This window comes from Ammospiza caudacuta, chromosome 3, assembly GCF_027887145.1.
Source record: "Ammospiza caudacuta isolate bAmmCau1 chromosome 3, bAmmCau1.pri, whole genome shotgun sequence".
Taxonomy (NCBI): Eukaryota; Metazoa; Chordata; class Aves; order Passeriformes; family Passerellidae; genus Ammospiza; species Ammospiza caudacuta.
Genome location: NC_080595.1, coordinates 112,384,353 through 112,405,651, shown reverse-complemented (window position 1 = coordinate 112,405,651; position 21,299 = coordinate 112,384,353). Strand labels below are relative to the sequence as shown.

The 21,299-nt window shown below is 40.6% G+C and overlaps 1 protein-coding gene across 2 annotated transcripts in view; it reads right to left on the bottom strand.

Annotated features, from left to right (window-relative positions):
* CLIC5 (chloride intracellular channel 5) overlaps nucleotides 1-21,299 on the bottom strand; it is a 68,387-nt gene that overhangs the window by 24,876 nt on the left and 22,212 nt on the right. The window lies entirely within an intron of this gene.

Below are 21,299 nucleotides of genomic sequence, written 5' to 3'. Positions count from 1 at the left end.
ACATGAAGTTCAGAGCTGTGTAAAGAGATTTGATCTGGGTTCAGATTCAGTTTCAAGCACTCAGACTCTAGAGTTACTTGAATATAGAGAGAAACGGTCTGGCTGCAATTTTACTTGAAATTATGGATCTGCAATATGTCTGGCACATGGCATATGCAAGGATCAACAAACAATGTGGGTGAAAGAGTGGTAAAGCATGAGGATGAGTAAGAAGGGATGCATTTCCCATCTACCTGAGGTGTGAGTAGTCTGGTTTTGCAAAATGTCATGGATTTAATCATTAGCATTGTTCTGCAAATTTCATGGCAACAGCAACAACGTCACCATGGGAATACCAGGGACCACCATAGTGCATGCCATAATTACTGCAAAGTCACATTTTGGATTTGGATTGGACATGATTTGGATTTTGGTTGTTCAACCTTTGCCAGGAGCTTTTGACTCCTTACCCTTCCTGAAAGGAGGCAAATGCTATGGGAGAAAACAGCAATATGACACCAAACTTCCCCTTGATTTTTCCACCATCTTAGTCATAAATCACAATTTCATCTTTCTCAGGAAAAGATGAACATTCCCTGCTCTCTCCATTTGTTTATTCTCATGCAAAGATTAAGGATTATCCAGACTTGTATCTTATATGTTCTCTGTCTTCAATGGAATGGTGAAAAACCATCTCCAGACCAGAGGACTAAAGGAGGGACAAAGCAGCTGAATCACACAATCATAGAATCAGCTGAATCACAGAATCTGCTGAGTTGGAAGGGACCCACAAGGATCACTGAGTCCAACTCTTAGCAAAGGACATCCCCAAGAGTTACACCACGTGCCTGGAAGAATGATAATGACAAGGGAGAAACAGAAGTGATGGGTTGTGTGGGGCTAAGGGATGTAGAAATCATAGGGAAAATGAGGAAGATGTGAAATTTGGAAGAAATAAGATTGATTTGGTGATCAAAAATAAAATTAATTGCGTAGGTCAAATGAGGCTCCAACAGCCCCAATGGTCAAAATTCCTTCTCAACACTTCCAAAGCAATGGGAAACATTTATTGCCAGAGACACATTGGGAATAGGCAGAGGAAATTCCAAAAACAAAAGATAAACTAAAGAAAAAGTACAGTACGATCTCTTCAAAGCTCTGGGATCTGGAAGCCAGGCTCATGATTTGGGTGGAGACTGACTCATGGGTTTTGATCTCATGTGACTGGCATAACTGAAAATGCTACCACAAATCACAAGGCCAGCTGGTGACAGAGGAGGGAACAGAATCAAAATCTCCCCAGCAACACAGTTTATCTATTATATTCAGCTCTTTTTCTGTGGAAATTATAGGCAAGTCACTCTTGGTTTTGTGAATCCTTTCTCATTGCCTCTAACAGTAGTCAGTAATTCAACATTCAGCACTCAGAAAGAGCAAAACCTGAGTAGGTAACAACTTCAAAGGCTTATCAGAGTGTTTTGAGATCCCTTGTGAAGTCTATTAACTATCAGGAGGAGATGAGAAAGAAAACTTGCCAGGCTTAGTCACTCTGAGCTTCAAAGAAAAAAAGCTTTCTTAAAGCACCCCAGTAGTGCCTAAATAAAAACCTGTTACATATTTGTCCAAGGGTAAGAGCTCAGAAAGGCAGGAATTAAATAATGCCTTCATCAAGATCAAGAACTCAAACAGTGGATGGAAAGAAAGGAACATATAATTGACAACCTGGAGAACCACCATTAATCCCTGCTGTTTTTCACAAAAGCTTTCTCATGCAGCTTCCCTGAAACACAGTAAAAGTGTTGAAGCACTTATAAAACAGAGCAAGTTGGTGACATATGCACCCTCCCTGCCAGTAATATTGGATATTTCTGATACAATGATTGCAACTAAGGACAGCCTGACAATTCTGAATAAAAGACTTCGGCTAGGGACAGATTTGAGGCTTTGTGGGCACTAGGATAAAGGAGACAGAGTTGTTAAAGTGCACTCCCGACTGAAAAGAGCCTCACCTGAAAAGGCAAATTCCCATAGTGACCATATAAAAGTATGAAAAAGTACAATAGATTTGAGGATTTGCTGGGTGAGACTCTTTGGCCAAGCACTACTCACCCCACTGAAGTTTAACTGAGGTGCCAAAGGGAAGGTCTCCTGTGTGAGCAAGGCCAAGATGCACATCTGAAAGATGAATCTGCCCACCTTTCACTTTGACTGAATCCACTGAGTGCCTTAGTTTTAGGTGGGATGAATGTGGACCCCAGCAACAGAAAAACCTGGAGTTTGTGGAGACAGAATTTCTGGAGTCTTACATTTCTCCATCTTGGAAACAGCACTTTCTGCTCCCATTGCTTCCCACAAACATAATTTCATTAGTTTACCTACCCAAAATGTATGCTTTTCTACTTAGTCTCCAGCTGTTTCAGTCCTTCACACTAAGCAATGCAAGGTCCTGCCCTGGAACTCAGTCCAATCCCATCAGGAACAGCCTCCTGTCAGACCAGCTGCTTCCCTCCATCTGAGCAATGGCAAGAATGAAAACATGTTCTCCTTTATTAATTATAAGGTGCTCCCCCTTAAACAGTTCAGCTATTTTTAGTGAATTAATTAAACCTTAAAAACATTTGTGTGCATGCATGGGGGCTGCATGAACTCATTATCAATTAACAAAATTTGGATGGTTTAAGGAGGGAGAAAAAATAGTCTCAGTGATTTTATGAACTTGTGTCAAGTATTTTTTGTGAAGTCATGGCAGTATCAAAAGCCTCTCCAACCACTGCACCGCGCAGCTGAACAATGTGAACAAGGAGCTCTTCTCAAGTTCAAGCTAATGCTTTGCTATAAATGAAATAACTGGAATAAATTTCCTCACATATTCCAAAAAATACACCAACTGGTACATGCAATACACACAGACAACTATATATTATTTTAACTAACCTTAATGGAGGAAAAAAAAGACAAGTTGCAGGTTTTTCCCCAAAATACAGAATTTCAAAGAAATACACCATCATTAATAATGACTAAGCATCTAGCTTAAAAATGGCAGCACTGGAAAGAACTGCATATGGCAAAGCACTGTGGTTTTTCCAGGCAAGAAATGTATTTGGGTTTATCTATCTTCCTTCTTTCATTTTTCACTGCATTGAGGTCACTCTGCACGTGGTCCAGAGGTATGTTAGACTGTGGGGTAAAGCAAGGAGATATTTTTGATTGCATTAAAACACTTTTTTTTAAAAGGATTTTAACAAGTTAACAAAAACAAGCAGGCTAATTCACCTAAATGTTTCCCAGTAAAGATTAAGGAGGGATTTGATTTCATCATCCCTACAATCAAACTCAAGGCTCACATTACACATGGTTACATCCTCTCTGTTTTAAAACTGGGAAAGCTCCTGCCTTTTGACAGTTACTCTCCTTACACCCAGAGCCCAAATGGGAAGTGAAAATCCTATTGGAAATGCAAAGCTGGCCAGGAAATATCCTATTTATTGTGCAATTAAGGAGAAAAAAAAATCTGTCTTAGTAATTATACCACACACACAATAGCACAAATCTCCATTGTAGGGGAAAAAACATGGGTTGCAACATGAGATCAGACATGCCAAGGTATTGCTTTAGTAAGGGTTATTTTTTTTTTCCATTTTCTTGTCCTTTTTTTCTTTCCCAGCTTCTCATCCAAATGCAAAAGCCAGTGAGCTTTCTGGAGTGCCACCAACCAAGAGGCAAGCTAAGAACTGCACATTCATAGAGCAGCACTGGTAGGTCTTAGGTAAGAAGTAAATCTTGTCTCAGAAGCACAGTGTATCACAGGACACTCTTGTTGACTGTGGCTCTGATTCAGGAAAGCATTTAAGCATGTGCTGAAATACATCCCAATTCAGAGGAAGCATATGCTTGACTTTAAGCATGTTCTTAAGTCCTGTTGATTTCAATAGGACTTAAGCACATACTTAAGTACTTTCCTGAACAGGAGCCTATAAAAACAAGAATAAATTTTCTCTGCAGCATTTCAACTTCATTGGACTTTTCCTGAGATTTCATTTTGCTAGGAGAAGCTGTGGGCAGCAGCCTTCCAAAGGAGGGCAAGATAGAGCAGGAACACGTCCCTAAGCACACACACATGGAAATGGACCATGTGCACATATGTCAAACAAAAATAGAGCCTTGCCTGAAGGGCTGTCAGGGCAGTAAGAAAACAAAAAGGAAGTGGTGAGACTCTTTAGCCAGCTCCCCAAAAGCCAGCCAAGATGCTGTCCAAGCTTGGCATTACACACAGGCGTATATTTCAGATGCAAATAAGCTGAACTGGTCTGTGCTGCTGGCCAATTTGAGGGAAGCTGCTTCTCACACTGGGTTCCAAGCAGCTGAGCAGGGCTGAGCATCTCCAAGGAGCTGCCACTGCTCTCTCAGATCTCTGCAGCTTTGGAAGAGATGCATTTGTACTCTTGAGGCATTCAGGACTTTCAGGAGATGGAATTGCAGGTCAAGGACCCCATGGGCATCATGCAATTAGGACAAGACAAATACTATCTATAGGTTTGGTAAATCATGATTTTTCAACTTTTTATTTCCACATGAGAGGCAGCATGGGCAGGAAGGGATCAGTCCTATAGGTTGGCTTCTTCCAGAGAATCCTTTCATGATGGTTTAGGATATTCACAGTTGAAGATCAGATTCATCTGCCACATCAGCTGAGGTCCTGCTAGCAGAGCAGCTGCATGCACAGGCATCAACCTGCACAAATAGGTCCCAGTTGTCTCAAGGGCTTTGTTGGAGCCACTGGCCACTGTATTTGCTCTTGCATGAAATATTTTTTGCTCTGAAATAAAGCTTGTGATGTCTGAGAACTTCAATAAGTCATGTGCAGTTTAGATTTAGAAAACTACAGACTAGACATGGGTGAATGGTCTGATCACATGGAAAGGATTCCATGTTATTCCACCACCTCTTCTGCTTTCTTCTAAAGCTTCATGACTTGACAAATATCAGTAGAGTAGAAGAGCATAGACTAGTCTGACCCCCTAGAACATGATATTATTTTCATTTCATTTATATTTGTGGATCTGTTACTCAGCTTTGCATGCAGTCAACGTAATGAGAATTTAATATCAGATAATCAGAAGTAGTGGGAACTATAACAAAACTTCCTACACCATATATATATATATATATATATATATATGCATAAAGTTTGGTACCAATCTTTTTTTCCAAGAGACCACATTGCATCCTGCTCTGCTGTCAGGAACTTCTGACCACCATGACTGACTTTCAGAGGGTGATGTGTAAAGGAAAAGCCCCCAGAAGAGTGAGAGTCATTAAGTAACACCAGCAGTACTGTAGAAAGAAATCACATAGAGCATGTATTTATATTCTTTTAATGTCAGCAAAGTACAAGCTAAAGGATGGGTGCTAAATGCAGGCTGACATTTTCAGAGTGGCTAACAGTTTTAGATCTTGTGAGACAATTTGAAGGCAGCTGACTTCTCACAAGTCTCAACTCTCTGCACTTGGCAAATCATGCCACAAGCAACCCAAAATGAAAAGCTGATTTTAAAAGCCTCAGTAAGAGGGAAGTATCACTGACTGTGAGTTTCTTGAGCAACTACACAAAAAATTCAGTGTTAAAAAACAAAATCTCCATTGGATGAATATTCTTTGAGGAGTTCACTTGGAATTTGACAAATACCTGATGGAGATGCATGAAAGCTGTGGCCATATGACCTTGGGGAATACACTTGGAGTTGTGGTCTTTGGCCAGCCCCCAAGGATGGGAAAGGTGCTGGGACCACACAAAGCTGGGAGGTCACAACATGCAGGACTCTCAGGGCTCCTGGCTGCCCAGCAGCCCACCCAGTAGCCAAAATTTCCTTCTAAAATTCCTATTGCAGTTTCCCTCCTCACAGAAACCCCACCACAGCCTCTGTTCAGCAATGCTGTGAATGTTTTAAAATGGGCTTTTTAGACTTAGCGCAATTTAGAGCAAAATCTCAAAATTCTTCATAACCGAAAATTGCCATTCTTGTCATAGCAGATTGTACACAAAGTTCCTGTGTTTCAGAACATAGTGGACTGAAAATACAAGTGTTTCATTCTTGGTTTGATGGACAAACAATAATCATCCTTTACACTTCTTCCTGAGCCTTTTCCAACTTAATAAAGCAACTGTGTTCCCATCACTCACAAGGATCCTGGCACAGGATCCTGGGTACCCACCTCAGCCAGTGGATGCAACCTCAGGAAACAGCTTTTAAAAGCTTTTCTTTTTGGGGACCCATCAATAATTTACTGTGAGTGAGACATCACAGGAACAAGAAAATAACTCAAGAAATGTCAGCTAAATAAGTTTAACATATAGAAAGATGTTGGAAAAAATGAGTAACAGTAACTCACAAGTGAATGTGGAAATCTAAAGTTGATAAGAAAAGACAATATGGACATACCAGGAACAAGCAACATGAATTAACCCAAGTACATTTTGTTCTCTGCCAGGTTTCCCAGCATTTTGGGTAAGAAAGAAGAAGCAGGAACCTAGAGCTGACCTCTGTAAGGTTTATGACATCAAATCCAGACCATATTTTCATTAACAAAATAGGAAAACAAGACCTGTATGAAACCTCTGCAAAGTGTTTGTACAAGTAGTTGAAAAAATACTTATGGAGCAGCAATAATCAAGTTTTCTGTTAGCACATAAATACATAACAAATAGAGTTGCCATAAAGGTCTGTGACAAGATGAGTCATATTTAATGCTTCCATTAGCAAAATGGAGGAAGGAACAGACAGAACTTTACAAAATTTCCTGGCAACAACAAGCACAGAGAGGTTCCTGGGATTTCCCAGGAGAGGAGTAGAACTCAAAGTGATGCTAAGAAGTTGGAACAAAGTGCCTGAAATCACTTAAATGAAATTCAGCAAAATAAACTCCAAGGTGTAAGATGTCAGAAAAACAAAATGTGATGTACAAAATGCAGGATGGGGAATAGCTGGTGAGGGAAAAGTGAAGGAGGTTTTACGTAAATCACAATGTGAATCATCTCTCTGTGCCTCTACAGGAAATGGCAACAAGTTAATGAGATGTACACGTGTTGCTCTACTACAACAAAACAGTCTCCTCAAGCATGCATAAGACTGCTTCATGATGATCCATTGTAGTTCATGCCCACAGAGGATGGGATTAAGTATTTTGCTCAATTTGCAACACCAAAGATTTAGGAGGGGAAAAAACTAGTGTAATTATAGGACTAATGAAACACAAAGCAGGATTTCTAAGGAGATTGTGTAATCTGCATCTAGTGGAGGCTTTGAAGAAAACCAAAAGAAGCTGGTAAAACTGGTCTTGATTTATTTCATCCTGCTGCAGAGCAAAGAGAGGGCATAGAATGTTTTAAAAATCCTTTTTAACAGTATATATTAGTGACTCTGACAGTAAAGCTGCTCCTGCTGCTGGATGCTTGGTGGCAGAGACTTTTGCCTCCCTCTGACCTGCACAGGATGAAGTCTGGCCCCAGTGAAATCAATGACAATTTTGCCCACAACTTTGACAGTACCAGAATTTCACTCAGAGGTTTCATGGCCAGAGGGAACAATTATCATAATCTTTCCTGACCTTTTGCATCATACAAACATAGATTTTGCTCAGCCTGTAGCCAACATTTTTTGGCTGAACTATAACATATGTCTTGGAAGGGTTTTTGGGAGAGGCACAGGCCTCACATAGAGTGGTAGTAAAATCCCCTCTAGTGTTGCCTGTTTGCATTGCAGGGAGCAGCTCCTGCTCCCAAGGAAGCCAACATCCCTTTTCTGGGGTTTTCCAAAAGGTACCTAACCTGTCACATCAGTTATACATGCAATCTTTTTCTTATCGATCAGTTGCATTTATGCACGTGGGTTCAAGAACTGGAAGGAACTTTAGTGACAGGATCTGGGGATTCAGGACACAGCAGTATTTAGAAAGTTCTCACAATTTAAGTAAAATTCAAGAAAGATGCTGAAGCATCAGCTACTGTTGGTTGCTTTGGATACAATGGTGTATCTCACAGGAAGAAGTAAGGGCTTTGAACAAGAAAGTCACAAATCCCTTTTATTAAGATAAATAAACTTAGAATCATAGTGGTTTGGGTTGGAAGGGATGTTAAAGATTATCTATTCCCAACCTCCCTGCCATGGGCAGGGACACCTTCCCCCATCCCAGGTTGCTCCAAGTCCCACCCACCCTGGCCTTGGGACACTTCCAGGGATGGAGCAGCCACAGCTTCTCTGAGCACCCTGTGCCAGGGCCTCACCACCCTCACTGGGAAGAATTTCTTCCTAATATCCAATCCAAACCTGCTCTCTTTCAGTTTGATGCCATTTCCCCTTGTCCTGTTACTCCAGACTCTTGTAAATATTTTCTCTCCATCTTTCCCGTTGGCTCCCTTCACGCACTGGAAGGATCCTGTCCTGCAAGATTTTGATACCAGTGCCTGTTCAGCTCCACATATCCATAATGCAGCTCCTTCATTTTGGAAGCTCAAGCCTGCAGGATCTTGTTGGGGTTTTTGCCTTTAGGTGCCACATCTATTGATGGGTTATATCCTAATGGAGCCAGTGGTGGATGCTCCATCCCTGGAAACGTTCAAGGTCAGGCTGGACAAGGCTCTCAGCAAACTGAGCGAGTTAAAGATGTTCCTGATTACTGGAGGAGAATCAAACTAGATGACCTTTAAAATGTCCCTTCCAACTCATAAAATTCTATGATTCAGTGATAATGTACCTTATCTAATTCCATAACAGTCAGTACTCACACTAAATATTCCCACTACATTTTCCACTGACTTCAGTGAAAGCAGAGTCATACTTTGGATTCACTAGTTTCTTCCTAATAAATGATTAAAACCACAAGTGCTCTGAAGAAAGAATTTGTGAATAACTCTCATCTAGCTATTCACAAAGCACCAATTTTAATACTTTCAGATATTGATGATTCTATATCCTGAGGGATAATTAGATACCAAAAAAAATCATTTCCCCTTGGGGAAGCTGCTGAAAATAAAATGAGAGATCAGTGCCAAAAGGTGTTAAAGGCAATGCAAATTCTAGCCAAATTATTCCTGTTTCTAGTGGAGATCAGGTGCAAATCAGGTGTTTCTCCACAACAGGATCTGTGCAGAGCTCCCATTACAGTACCAGAATCCTCCATGCATTTTTTCTTGTAAGAATTAAATCTGGCACATCTGGAATTTGGATGTCTGTTAAAAATCTCTGAGCCAGGGGTAGTAATCTGGCCACACAGCATATTCTGCAAATGCTGGTGAATAGCAGCCAAATTTCCATGCCTCTAAGCAGCATATCAGACTAACAAATAATAACAGCAGCCAGGTGCTGAAAGTCAACGCTGAACCTGAAATAAGATCCAGGGCTGAATTATTTATTGAAATTCCATGACTTTATTTGCAGTCTTAGGAAAGAGAGTCACTTGCAGGCACTGCAAATAAAGGTCTAGATGCTGGGTGTTGCTGATAAGGGCATTTACCATACCAGCTGATCCCATAAAGTGTCCTGGGGGATCTTGTTTTGTACCTTATTAACATCATAAAAATACTGAATGGGTTAAAAGAGCAATTTGCCATCCACAGGAGATGTCCCAGAGTGGGCAGGACCAGACCTTCCTCTCTCCTTTTGCATCTCCAAAGTTCACAGCCCTGCAGAGGGCAGGGGGAAGCTCCATCCTGAGATGTGATGGGTGTTTCTGACTTCCCCTGAAAGCACATCAAACTGTGCTGCCAAGGACCAGCAAACCACAGAACCAAAGCAGGCTTTGGTTTGATGTTTGAACCACGTGTGACTTCCAAGCACAACCCACAATCACTCCAATAAACTAATTGTCAATACAATATTACTGGTATTTGGGCTAAGCCTTAATGCCCTAACAATAAAAATGCCTTATAAATAATATTCTGGTTTCCAGCTACTCACAGAGAAATAATTACAGAGTTCAGTATTGAGAAGATTTTTTTTTTTACTTTTCATATTTTGTTCCTTACTGTATTTGTTTATCTCATCATCTACACAGACACGCAATCATATTTAGCCATTAGAGGGGTGTTGCACTACAAGGCAGTCTTTTCTGATGCCATTCCACCTGAATATTTCCTTAAACAAGAAACAGAGAGCAAGTTCTGAGTTTGTAAGTAGAAATACCTGCAGTGAAAGCAAGAGTCTAAGATACACACACACAAACAGCAAGTAAACGTTCCTTGGGATCCACCTAAAAGCAAAACAATGTGTGTGTTCAGTATCAAATGATGGAGAAAAGAAACAGTGGTGCTTTCCAAAAGCTACCGAGAAATTCTGAATAAGTGTGTGTATTAGTAAAAGTAGAATTTACAAATATTTTTTTGCACAATGGGCTTCTGAATTTAATGTATGATAAATATTGTAAACAGAAAAGAACAGATCAAAGAGAGAAGTCTGGAACACATTTCTTGTTTGCTCAGTATCCCAGTGCAGGATGATTTCTTAAATTCCTTTGTCTGTAATGTTTGAGCCAGTTTGAAATGCTTTAAATAGAAACAGTTTTGATAATTTTCTCAAAACAAATTTTTATCTGATGCTGAGAGTGAATTTCCTCTGATTTCATTTTATCCTGTTATACAGCATGAAAAACAAAACCAACCAAACCCAAACCCAAAGCTTAATTAAGTTTAATTCAATGTTATTCATCAAAATAATCAACTGCACTTTCCTAAGCACCTCATCCCCTCTTACTGTCTGTCCTTTTCTTTCTGGGATCCTTGATGATGCTGTTAATTCCAAATATAATCATTTTTTTTAATTCTTATCACTCCCAAGTTCCCCATGCTGCAAGTGGAGCACCCTCCAAAAGGGCCAGCAGTGACTCCAGCGTGGCTGAACAGCAGAACTCTTCTCCAGCCTGTTCTTTCCTCCCACAGCTTCCTCAGAAGCAATCAGTAGCCTTCTTCCCAAAATGTCTCTTGCTTGCCCTCTTCCCCCCACGAGAAAATAATCACCTTGTTGATTTTATTTCATTTTATGCCCCTCACCTTTCAGCCCTATTCCCCACTCCCTGGCTTCACCCCTGATTTGGTGACAGCAGCCAAGGATCTGTCCCCAGCTCCCATCCCTTCCTCTGGCTCTCCACTCTGCTTCTCTGCCATTGGTACCCAGCTGCTTTATTCAAATCAAACAAATCCTTTTTGATATGGTGGAAATGGAGTGTGACACAAGGGTCATGCTCTCTAAATCTCCTCATCCATTTATTGTTAAGTTCACAAGAAGGTGCCACCTTCTCTGGAGACAATCCAGGTTAATCAGGTAATTGAGAAACCAGGATTTGGCAAGAGAATTTCTGAACATTTTCTATACATTTGTGTACAGCAGGGCCTAATTCCCTCAAATACCTGAATAAGATCTGAAAAATAAGCTATTTTTTTTTAATCTTTACTTACAATTCTCTCTAAAATGGAGAATTTTTTCCCCCTATTATTGTAAAATGTCAAGCACACATGGGTGGTCTTCAAAAAATATAACAAGTAAGAGAAATCCTATAATTTCACACTTCCAATGCAGAGCTAAACATCTGTTAGTACAAAATCTCTTTTTCTGGCAGAATGGCACAAGGTGATTAGTACTAATGCTGCACTCACTTTCAAAGATCCTGTATATGGCTTAAAATAAATATTCAAATAATTTTAGTAAGTTAAAAATTATTAATCCTTGGTGCCCAGAGTGAAAGAGATGTCATGGGACTAATTATAACTTTATAAAGATTATAATATTTATATAACTTCATAAAAGTATATATAGCTTTCTATAAAGGTTACATAACTTCTTCATGGCTCCCATCTTGGCCACATCCTTCCCCAGCTCTTCAAGGCTGGACATGAGGAGCTGTCTACAGTCAGCATTTCTCAGATATATTATTATTGTTGAATCATCTGTTTTGAGATAAACTCTGAATCACGAGGGCATCGAGCAGAGACTCTGCTCAGCCAGAGAACGAGGTGTTCCCACAAGCACAGGTCACAGGGCTGCTGGTGCCAAGGATGGGCAGGGGATGCTTCCCACTCTGAAACAAGGCTTCCCACATCCATGTTCACCTGCCTTTAGTAGAGACTGAATAGCAGGAAGACTCATGGAGTGTTTAGAGAAAGATGAAATGGAAGATTTGTAAATATGGAATTGAAGTATGTAATGGAAGATCACATTTGTGCACTCTGAGGAGCTCCTTGTGGCTCTGTCTTGGACCAAGCTGAGTACAGAATGTTTAATGCAGAGGAAACATCATTTTTGAACCTCAAGCAAGACCCAGTCCTAGGACTGCATCTAGAGCTAAACTGTGAGACTCAGAGATATTGCTATAAAAAAGAAAACAAAAATTCAAATTTAGCACATCTTGGTACAAGAAAGGGCAAAATAGAATTCCTTGTCAAACTGCATGGGTGAGTTAACACTCAGAATGAAAAGTGAATTAAAATGAACCAAATTCTAACGGAAGACTGAAAATAGACTTAATAATTAAGGGCATTGCTGCACTGAATCCTCTTGGCATGTCTGGGCATTGGAAAGAACTAAGCACAGAAAAACAACTAAAACTGCCATTCTGAGAGAACCTAGAACCTGCAAGAATATTCCATGATTCAACCCCTCTTCATTCAGGAAGAGCTTTTTAAAAAAATACTACAAATAAAATAAACAAGCAAAACAGGTCTCCAGTTGCACACTGAATCAGCAGCAATGGCTCATCACAAAACACAGGGCAGTGAAAGAAAATAATTTCCCCCATAATATGCATTTGCATCTGTTTGAAGTTGCCCGTTCAGCAGCTAAAAGCAAAAGGAAAGCAGGAACACAACGTGCCTGTTGACCCACACAAATTGAGGCACAATCTAGAAAAACACCAGCAACAATAGCAATGATCCATCAGGGCTGGTTTCTCTGATTTCCACTTGTTTGGGACAATACACAGGTACAGGCACGCACCAGCAGGCAGAACAACAATAGCTACATGCCCTGGATGTCAAGGTTCAGGGTGTTTATTTGGGTGTTAAAATGTCATGAAGAGGACAAGCTTGGCAATCCCTACAGAGCCAGCCATTCAGATACCAGACCATCCTGCAAATTAATTCAGTATTTTGTCAGGAGTTTATCCCCGATGATTGGGTAGCCTTTACAGTCACTCATCTGTGTAAAGGGAAAAGAGGGGAAATTTTACCTGGACATGCTCCTGGACTACACAGATATGAAAATGGATGTTGGGAGTGAACACAGGGAATGAAGCCAAGGCACAGGGCTGTGGCATGACTTAGGCAATGACAGACAGAAAGGGCATTCCACTCTTCTATCTCCCAGTTTAGCTCTTCCTCATCTCATCTTCAAGGTCTGACCTGTACTGGCACAGCAATCATCAGCTCAGCCTTTGGAGGCCCTTCCAAAGTCTGGCATAACCAGGTTTGATAAGCACGTAAGATAAGCAATTCCGTATTTAACCAGCACTTGAATTAATCATATTCCATTATCACACCCAGGATACGTAAGCAGCCTCTCAGCATCATTTCTGTCAGACTAGCCTCAACCAAATTTGTGCTGCCATTCAGAGACACAGAAAGCAAAGATTCTTTCTGTGCCTCAACCAAGCCCTGTTCTGTTTTGTCAAGACCTGCTCCATAGCAATGCTCTGCTGGTTTGCAGATTTTCTGATGTGTTTATTCCTTTCTTGTCCCTTGCTATGTGTGCTTCATTACAGCATATCTAGTCTTGGTCTGAACCAGAGGCAGACAGGGCATGGCTTCTTTGGTGGTTCATTCCAACAGGTAATCACCTTTACAATTACTATTAAGCCTACTCGTACTCTGACATTACATTTGACCTTAACTATTAATGTGTTGCACAGAGAAGTTGTGAATTCCCCATCCCTGGAAGGGATCGAGGCCAGGTTGGATGGGGTTTGGAGCAACCTGGCCTAGTGGAAGGTGTCCCTGCCCATGGCAGAGGGATGAGAAACAGACAGTCTGTATGCCCATTCCAACTCAAACCATTCTGTGATTCTCTGTCTTGTTACACCTCTTACCATTGTACTAAAAAGACCCCACAGATACATTTAATATTGCAGTCAAGTGATGCTTGCTCTTTTAATTAAAGGAGAAAGTTTGCCTTCATGATGGCAATCTTAAGCAATATTTAACCTTAAAATTATTCTTCTCGACTTCTTTTCCAACGTCCTACCACACATAAGCTCTGTGTTATTTAAAATACCCAGTCAAAAATAATCTCAACCTTGACCCCTCCCTACTAACAGCAGTGGTAAAAAGAGAAAGTAAAAATGCATAGCTGTGATTAGTATGATTTGTGTGTTTGTTATTGGGCTATTCACTGTGAATTACTGAGCCTGAATCAGGAACACTGAATCAGCCATGCTAAGTGCTGAACAAAACCCAAAGGACACAAGAGCTATTGCCTAAAGGACAGAGCACAGGACCAAGGTGAAGTTCCTGCTGGCCCTCCTTGCACAAGGTGATGGTTTCTCAGCTTCTGCACCTGTAAAGTACTGGCCAGTACTGTACAATGCTTTGGAAATGCTATAAAAAGGCATCTGGGTTTATTTTTTACCTCAGGGAATGGGTTTTGCAAAGTGAGTCATGCACAGAGGTGGCTGCCAAAGCACAGAGCAGCCTGCACAGCCTCCTTTGCAGAACCGGGATCTAAGGATGTTTAATTGCTATCAACATCTAGGAAGTTTGGAGCATTTCTAGTATCACCCTGTGTTTTACTACCAAGAATTAAAAAAACAAAATCTAACACTCACAAGAAAAATCCATCTTCTAAACATTTAAAACTGATGCTAAACAGTCTTTTCTCAATAGAGACAGTTGTTGAACTCAGCTGTCAGATTTCTGAGATGGAGAACACAAGGATCAGCTCCTCATACTTTGAACTCACTGTAGGCCTGCAGCAGCACAGTCACTTTGGAGGTGATGAGCCCTTCTCCAAGAAGTAGAGCATTACATTTATGTCCTTACCAGCAGCAGAAGTTATAAAAAATATTATGTCTCCTTTGGCATCTTCTTGGTTAAATGAAACAGAAAATAAAGCCACACCTAAATCGAGCAAATTTCCTCTGTGCATAAATCCCATTCCCAGAATCATGAACAGGTTTTAACACCTGAGATATTGGTGAACAGTGACCTGAGTCAGATGTTTTTCTTAGACCAGAAGGAAAAAAAAAATGGCCAGAGAAGTTGTGGATGCTTCATTTCTGAAAGTATTAAAGGTTAGGCTGGATGAGGCTGTGAGCAACCTGGTATTGTAGAAGGTGAACTTGCCCAGGGCAGGGGAGAAGGAATTACATGATCTTTAAGGTCCCTTCCAGCTCAAACCATTCTAGGATTCTATGAAATGCAACAGAAGCAACAGAAATGGTTAAGAAATGGCTTCTTTACAGCAGGATTTACATAATTAAGGGGGGAGGGGGGGAAATTTACTACTCCCATATAATATCCTTGCAAGTTTTATAGAATTTAAAGTAAATGAAAATCAGTTTCAGCCTTGAATATTAGGCCTTGAGCATTTTAATTACTTTTTGCAGCAAGCACATAGAGGTGAATGCCATGGACTTCTGTCATCTGCACTGCACACAAAATTAGCATCTATCAAGATGAGGATTTAGAAGAGCAAATTGTCACTATCTGAACACCTTTATCCTCCTTAATAGAATGTCCTTACACCAGAGTAGCTACAGCAGGAGCAGTTTCAACTCCTACTGTCCTACAGATGCATTAATACAACACAGCCCTCCTGAAATGCATTCCAATTAGTGCTTTATTTCAGTTTTATGAAGGGTTGGCAGAAATACATAAAAAGGAGTTATTTTAATGTCTTTTGGAAATCAAGTGCACAGGGGAAAAAATTGGAGAAGCCTTGAGTTCCAGATACACAACATCTCTTAAGAAGTAACCAGGCTGATTTGGGGACCAACACAGAAATCATGGGGACTACAAGACTGGTATAAATTTAGGAGTCTATTTGTGTGCGAGAACAAGCAGGAAAAGCAGAGAAGATGCAACACATGTGCACAAACTTGGCACAAAAGAAGGACTGGTATCAGCATTTTATCAAGGTGAGGAGAGCCTGAAACACTCGCTTTGGGTCACTGAAGGAGGCAGAAAAGCACAAAAGTAAAGAAGTCCTGTGAAGAATTTGGGTCAAAACCTGGAAATATTACTGAGCTTAGCATGTAAAATTCACATTGCGGAACCTTTTCACAGTTTGATTAGAAAAATAATAAAAATCAGAGGGCATGAATGATGGGAGCTGTGCTGTTGCTTTCTATTAAGATAAAGTGTTGAAGTGCTCATTTGTTCATAGACTGGAAAGTAAAAAAAAGAAGTTGATTTGGATTTTGACAACACTGGGGCCATTTTAACATGGCAAAGCTTTGCTAAGGTGTGTTAGAGAACTGCATCTCAGGGGGCTTTGTGATCAAATCTCTTTTCTGAGCACATCTCTCATGACACTGTACCCATGCCCATTTCTGTGGTGCATCAGAGTCACTGAATCAAAGAAGAACACGTGTTAAATCATGGAAGATGACTTCAGCCAGTGAACACCACCATTATTAAAATATAGGTACACACAGAAGAGTGAAATCATAAACACTTCAAAAAATAAGTAATAAAATTATTCTTGAGACTCTCAATAATACTCATTTATTATGAATCTTTAAATTTAAGAGAGTCAGAGAAGAAAGTCCTATCAACTCATCATTCTACATTTATGTGTGTAGTGGCCATCAAGTTATGCAACAAACAGCAATGACACGTTGTAAATGCAATCAGTTAGATTAAGTTCTACCCTTAGGTATTATGAGATAAAATTACTGGCTTTGGAACTGCAAAACACAGCTGGATACACTTTGAATTACTTCTGTTCCAGTGTAATAATTTCCAACTCTTAAGTTTAATATAAAAATCATGCCAGGAATACATGATGCTGATTAAATTCCTCAGATATACAAAAACCAGATTTTTTAAACTCATAGCTCCAGATGTACATATATACTCCTGCTACCCCATCTAGATGAGTTTTACTTCATGTCAGCAACACAGATGAGCAAAAAAATGGGGAGAACAAGAGACAAGGAAGGAAAAGGAATAAGGAAATTACCACATGAAATTTTACTATGCCAAACAAATCACTTCAAGCTACTTACAAAGAACCTACAACAGCACTTCAGGTACTGGCTCTCATTTCCTACATCATGTAAGATTTATAGACTGAATCCAGCACAAAACCAAACCCTTCCTTATCCCAACAGATTCTCCCTGACTTTAAGTCAACCTTGGCTTATAAAAAAGTTTATCACTGAAACCTTCTATTATTCATGTAAAAAACTAACACATAAAGTCACAGCCCTTTAACATCTGCCTAACTCTGTTAAAAAGGAGTGATTTGAAAAATCTATCAGAGCTCCTTGCTGAACAATGGAAACACTACTAACAAAATAATGTTTCTGTTACCCCTGCAGCACTGCTGGGATTATTTTGCTCATATCTGCCACATTTTGAAGAATTATGTGCCACACAAGAACTACATGATACTGTTGCTGTGATGATCAATGTGCTCTCCTAAACAATCCTTACACAGCCTTCCATTAAACCCTATTTAACAGGCAGGAGGATTTGATAGCAACACGAAACCCTGGAGCAGGGCAGACGTACTTCCTGCTGCTCTCCTGGAAAGGGTCCCTGTGTATTTTTGGGGTGTTATGTCAAACGATCCCAGTGACATTTGCTGTACTGGATTAGCCTCAGCAGAGCCATGTATTGCCAATAAAAGTTTCCTGAGGACACTGGAGCTTCACTGTCATTGCTGAACCACGACACAGCAACCTGGGAGCCTGACTGGATGGGAGCTGCTAGAGATGGAAAAAGAGCAACCTGCAGCTAAACATAGAGCACCCAGGGCACACTGGGGGCTAATTCTAAGTACCAGCAATAATAATTATGAGTATCACCAGTTCTTAATGGTTAAATTAAAACACAGGATTTACCCAATCTGACTGTGTGGCTCAAAAGAGCCAAAAGAAAGGAAGGAGCTAGCAAGTGGAGTTTAAACAAGATCTCAAATACACTTAGGCCTAATTGTGCTGCCACTGAACTCAGCAGTACAAAACTGACTTGCTTTTGTGGCTATGACCCAAGTGGAATGTTTCTGAATTCTTATTTATTCTAATGGATCCCCTTTATAGAAAGTATGCATATTCAACAAAGCATTGAAATATGTTTCCTTTTAATCAGATGTTTTGATCACAAGTAACATGTATATCAATACCATCAAGTTTAATAAAAAGCAAGTAGTCACAGCTGTTTCTAGAGGAAAGCCCACAAACCATGGCAGATCAGGGTATCACTCACCTTTAACCATAAACTAAGGATGAGACTGAATTTAGGCAGGACACACAGCTGGAAATCCCTTCTTAACTTGAGAACCAGTTTCCCAGACAATCCTAACAACATTCCAGACCAAGTTCAAGGTGGCTGGGATAGTGAATATATCCCTGCCAAGTCACTTTATAAACTTGGCCTGCTTAAACAATTTACTGCCTGTCTCTAATATTCCCACCAACGAGGCCCTTGTCCTGACGCAAAACAAAACCTCCAAAAGCTCAGAGACAAAACAGACACACAGACACAGAGACGCTGGGTTGTATAACTCAGGCTAAGGCTTCTTTAAAGTATTGTCTTTCTTCATCACAAGGAAAAACAAGCAACTTGTAATTTTAAAACATTTGCTAGGTGGTTTAATGGCAATTTATTGAATTATTTTTTAAGATGTAATTTTAAAGCAAAGATAATTCTTGCCAAGATGGATGCTTTTCCTTTGACTATTTTTAAATTATTTTATTGAAAATGCTTAATAAAAAAAAATCTGAGAAGCAAAAATAAGAGCAGTCCAGATGGCATTTCACTGATTTAAGCATGTCAGAAGTGGAGTTGTTACTGATTTGTCACTCTGGTCACTCCTGATTTGACAAGATCTTAGCAGAACCACTACACTGAAATACTTGAGTCCCCCTGCATGGAACTTTCAAAACTCCTTTACAGATGTTTAAACAAACCTAGTAAAATTATTTTCCTCCCTGCTGTCCAGGCTACTGGTAAACCCTGTAAATTTTGTAACCTTCATAGCAAAGCACAAGGCCAGGATGCTGGAGGAGGAGACTCAGGCTGCTGATCATGAACTGCCTCACCAAATGCAGTTTGAAGAGACACAAACCATGGTGCCCAACACTTGCTTGGCAGCTCCAAAAGGTAAAAATTCAAGTAAACCCTGTGCTGCCACCACGTCCAGGGTGACAGCTGAAGTGTCAGAGACTGCACACACTGTACACATCTGCTTTGTAGGGTGGTTGCAGCTTTTTCAAAATGTGAAAGGCTCGGCAACAAAAAAATGTTATGGTCAGTCCTGGAGCACCAGACAGGTTGGACCAGATGTTTCAGTGTCATTATTCTTCCTTGTGCTGCTTTTTTTATCTTTGTTATTTCCTTTTTATCTAGAAAGTTTAGCTAAAGATAGGAATAATTTTGTATGAAAGCCAAGCTGAGCTCAGGAAATACCCACACTTCTCAGGAAACAGAAATTAACTTAGAGCCCTCCATTTCTGATTCTGATTTCTAATCATGAGCAAAACCAACTTTTTGAGGGCAGTCTGTGAATCAAACACACTGCATAGCTTGTCTTGTTATAAAGGCTTAAAAGGCTCCTACCAAGTTATCTTTCCCTGTTTGCAAAGCCAGTACTGGTTGTGATAACCCTGAAATTCTGAAACTGAAATCAGTTTTCTTATCAGAGTGACTCTCTCATATTAAAACCACAAAAGCCTGAACAGTGGGGAATTATTGCTTGTAACAGGTGTAACACTTTTTTTTATATCTTCCTTTCAGGCTATGTGACAACACTTCACCAAAATCCAAACCAAGGCTGGTTTGAAATCACCTTTCAAGCAGAAATAACTTTAAAAAAACAAAACCAAACAAAACCAAAACAAAACCCCACCCAGCTTGCTGCTCCCTGAGATAATTTCTGGGATAACTGTGTCCACAAGAAGGGCAGCAACACCTTCCTGAGAGCAGCAGCTCCTGGGGCTTTGATGGAGCACACTGCTGTGGGTGACTGCTCTGTCCTGGCTCTCTGACTGACCCATTCACTCAGAGCAGTAAGCTTGGTACTAAATCTTGCCATCACTTTTGGACATAATCCTAACAGGCCCAGTCAGCTGTAGATGGGGACATGTCAAATGTCTGAAGTAGAGACTGTGGAAGTTCAAGGCCTCTGAGTTCTCTTTTGATTTCTACACTTGCAGCACCTTCACATTTCCTGGAAGGGTGCTCAGTGTGACTGTGGGTGAACACTGAGAAGTAAAGCCTTGCACATTTAAGCAAAAGCTCTTGCTCAGCTAATCCTAGAATGGTTCGAGTTGCAAGGGACATTAAAGGTGATGTCATTCCAACTCTCCTACCAAGGGCAGGGACACCCTCTACAATACCAGGCTGCTCAGAGCTCCAGCCAGCCTGGTCTTGAACACTGTCAGGGATTCACAACTTCAGGCAGCCTGTCCCAGGACCTCACCACCCTTATATACAGAACTTCTTCCTAAAATCGAATATAAACCTAGCCCCCTTTAGCTTAAAGCCATCCCCCTTTATCCTGTTTGCCCTTGTGGAAGGTGTCTCTATCCCCTTTAGGTACTGGAAGGTTCTATAAGGTTTTCCTGGATCCAAGCTGTTTTCATAGCAGAGGTGTTCCAGCCCTCTGATCCCATTTGTGGCCTCTTCTGGACTCATTCCTGTGGGTTCACATCTTCCTTGTGCTGAGGACCCAGAGCTGGACGCAGCAGCGCAGGTGGGGTCTCAAAAGAGTGGAGCAGAGGGGCAGAATCACCTCCCTTGGCTGACTGGTCCCTCTGATTTGGGTCCAGCCCAGGACACCAATGAACATACCCATAATATTAATCCATCAGTGCCACAGCAATGACTCCTTCTGGAAGCACCTGCCTGCCAGCTCACCACACATTCTCATACCACCATATCACCATCTCTTGTCTATCAGAAATATGGGTTAAGAGATATCTTGTTATAGAATGTTTCAAAAGCAGAAAGATTTTTTTAAATTAAATTTACTTTGGCTCACTTGTGGGTTTGTTTGCTTTCTGGACTGCATTCTGAGCATGCAGTCCTCTTTGCATCATGTTTTGTTTTCCATGGGTACAATGCATCTCCCTTCAAATTAACTTTTGATATTAGGTACTACTCTAATCCTGAAAGG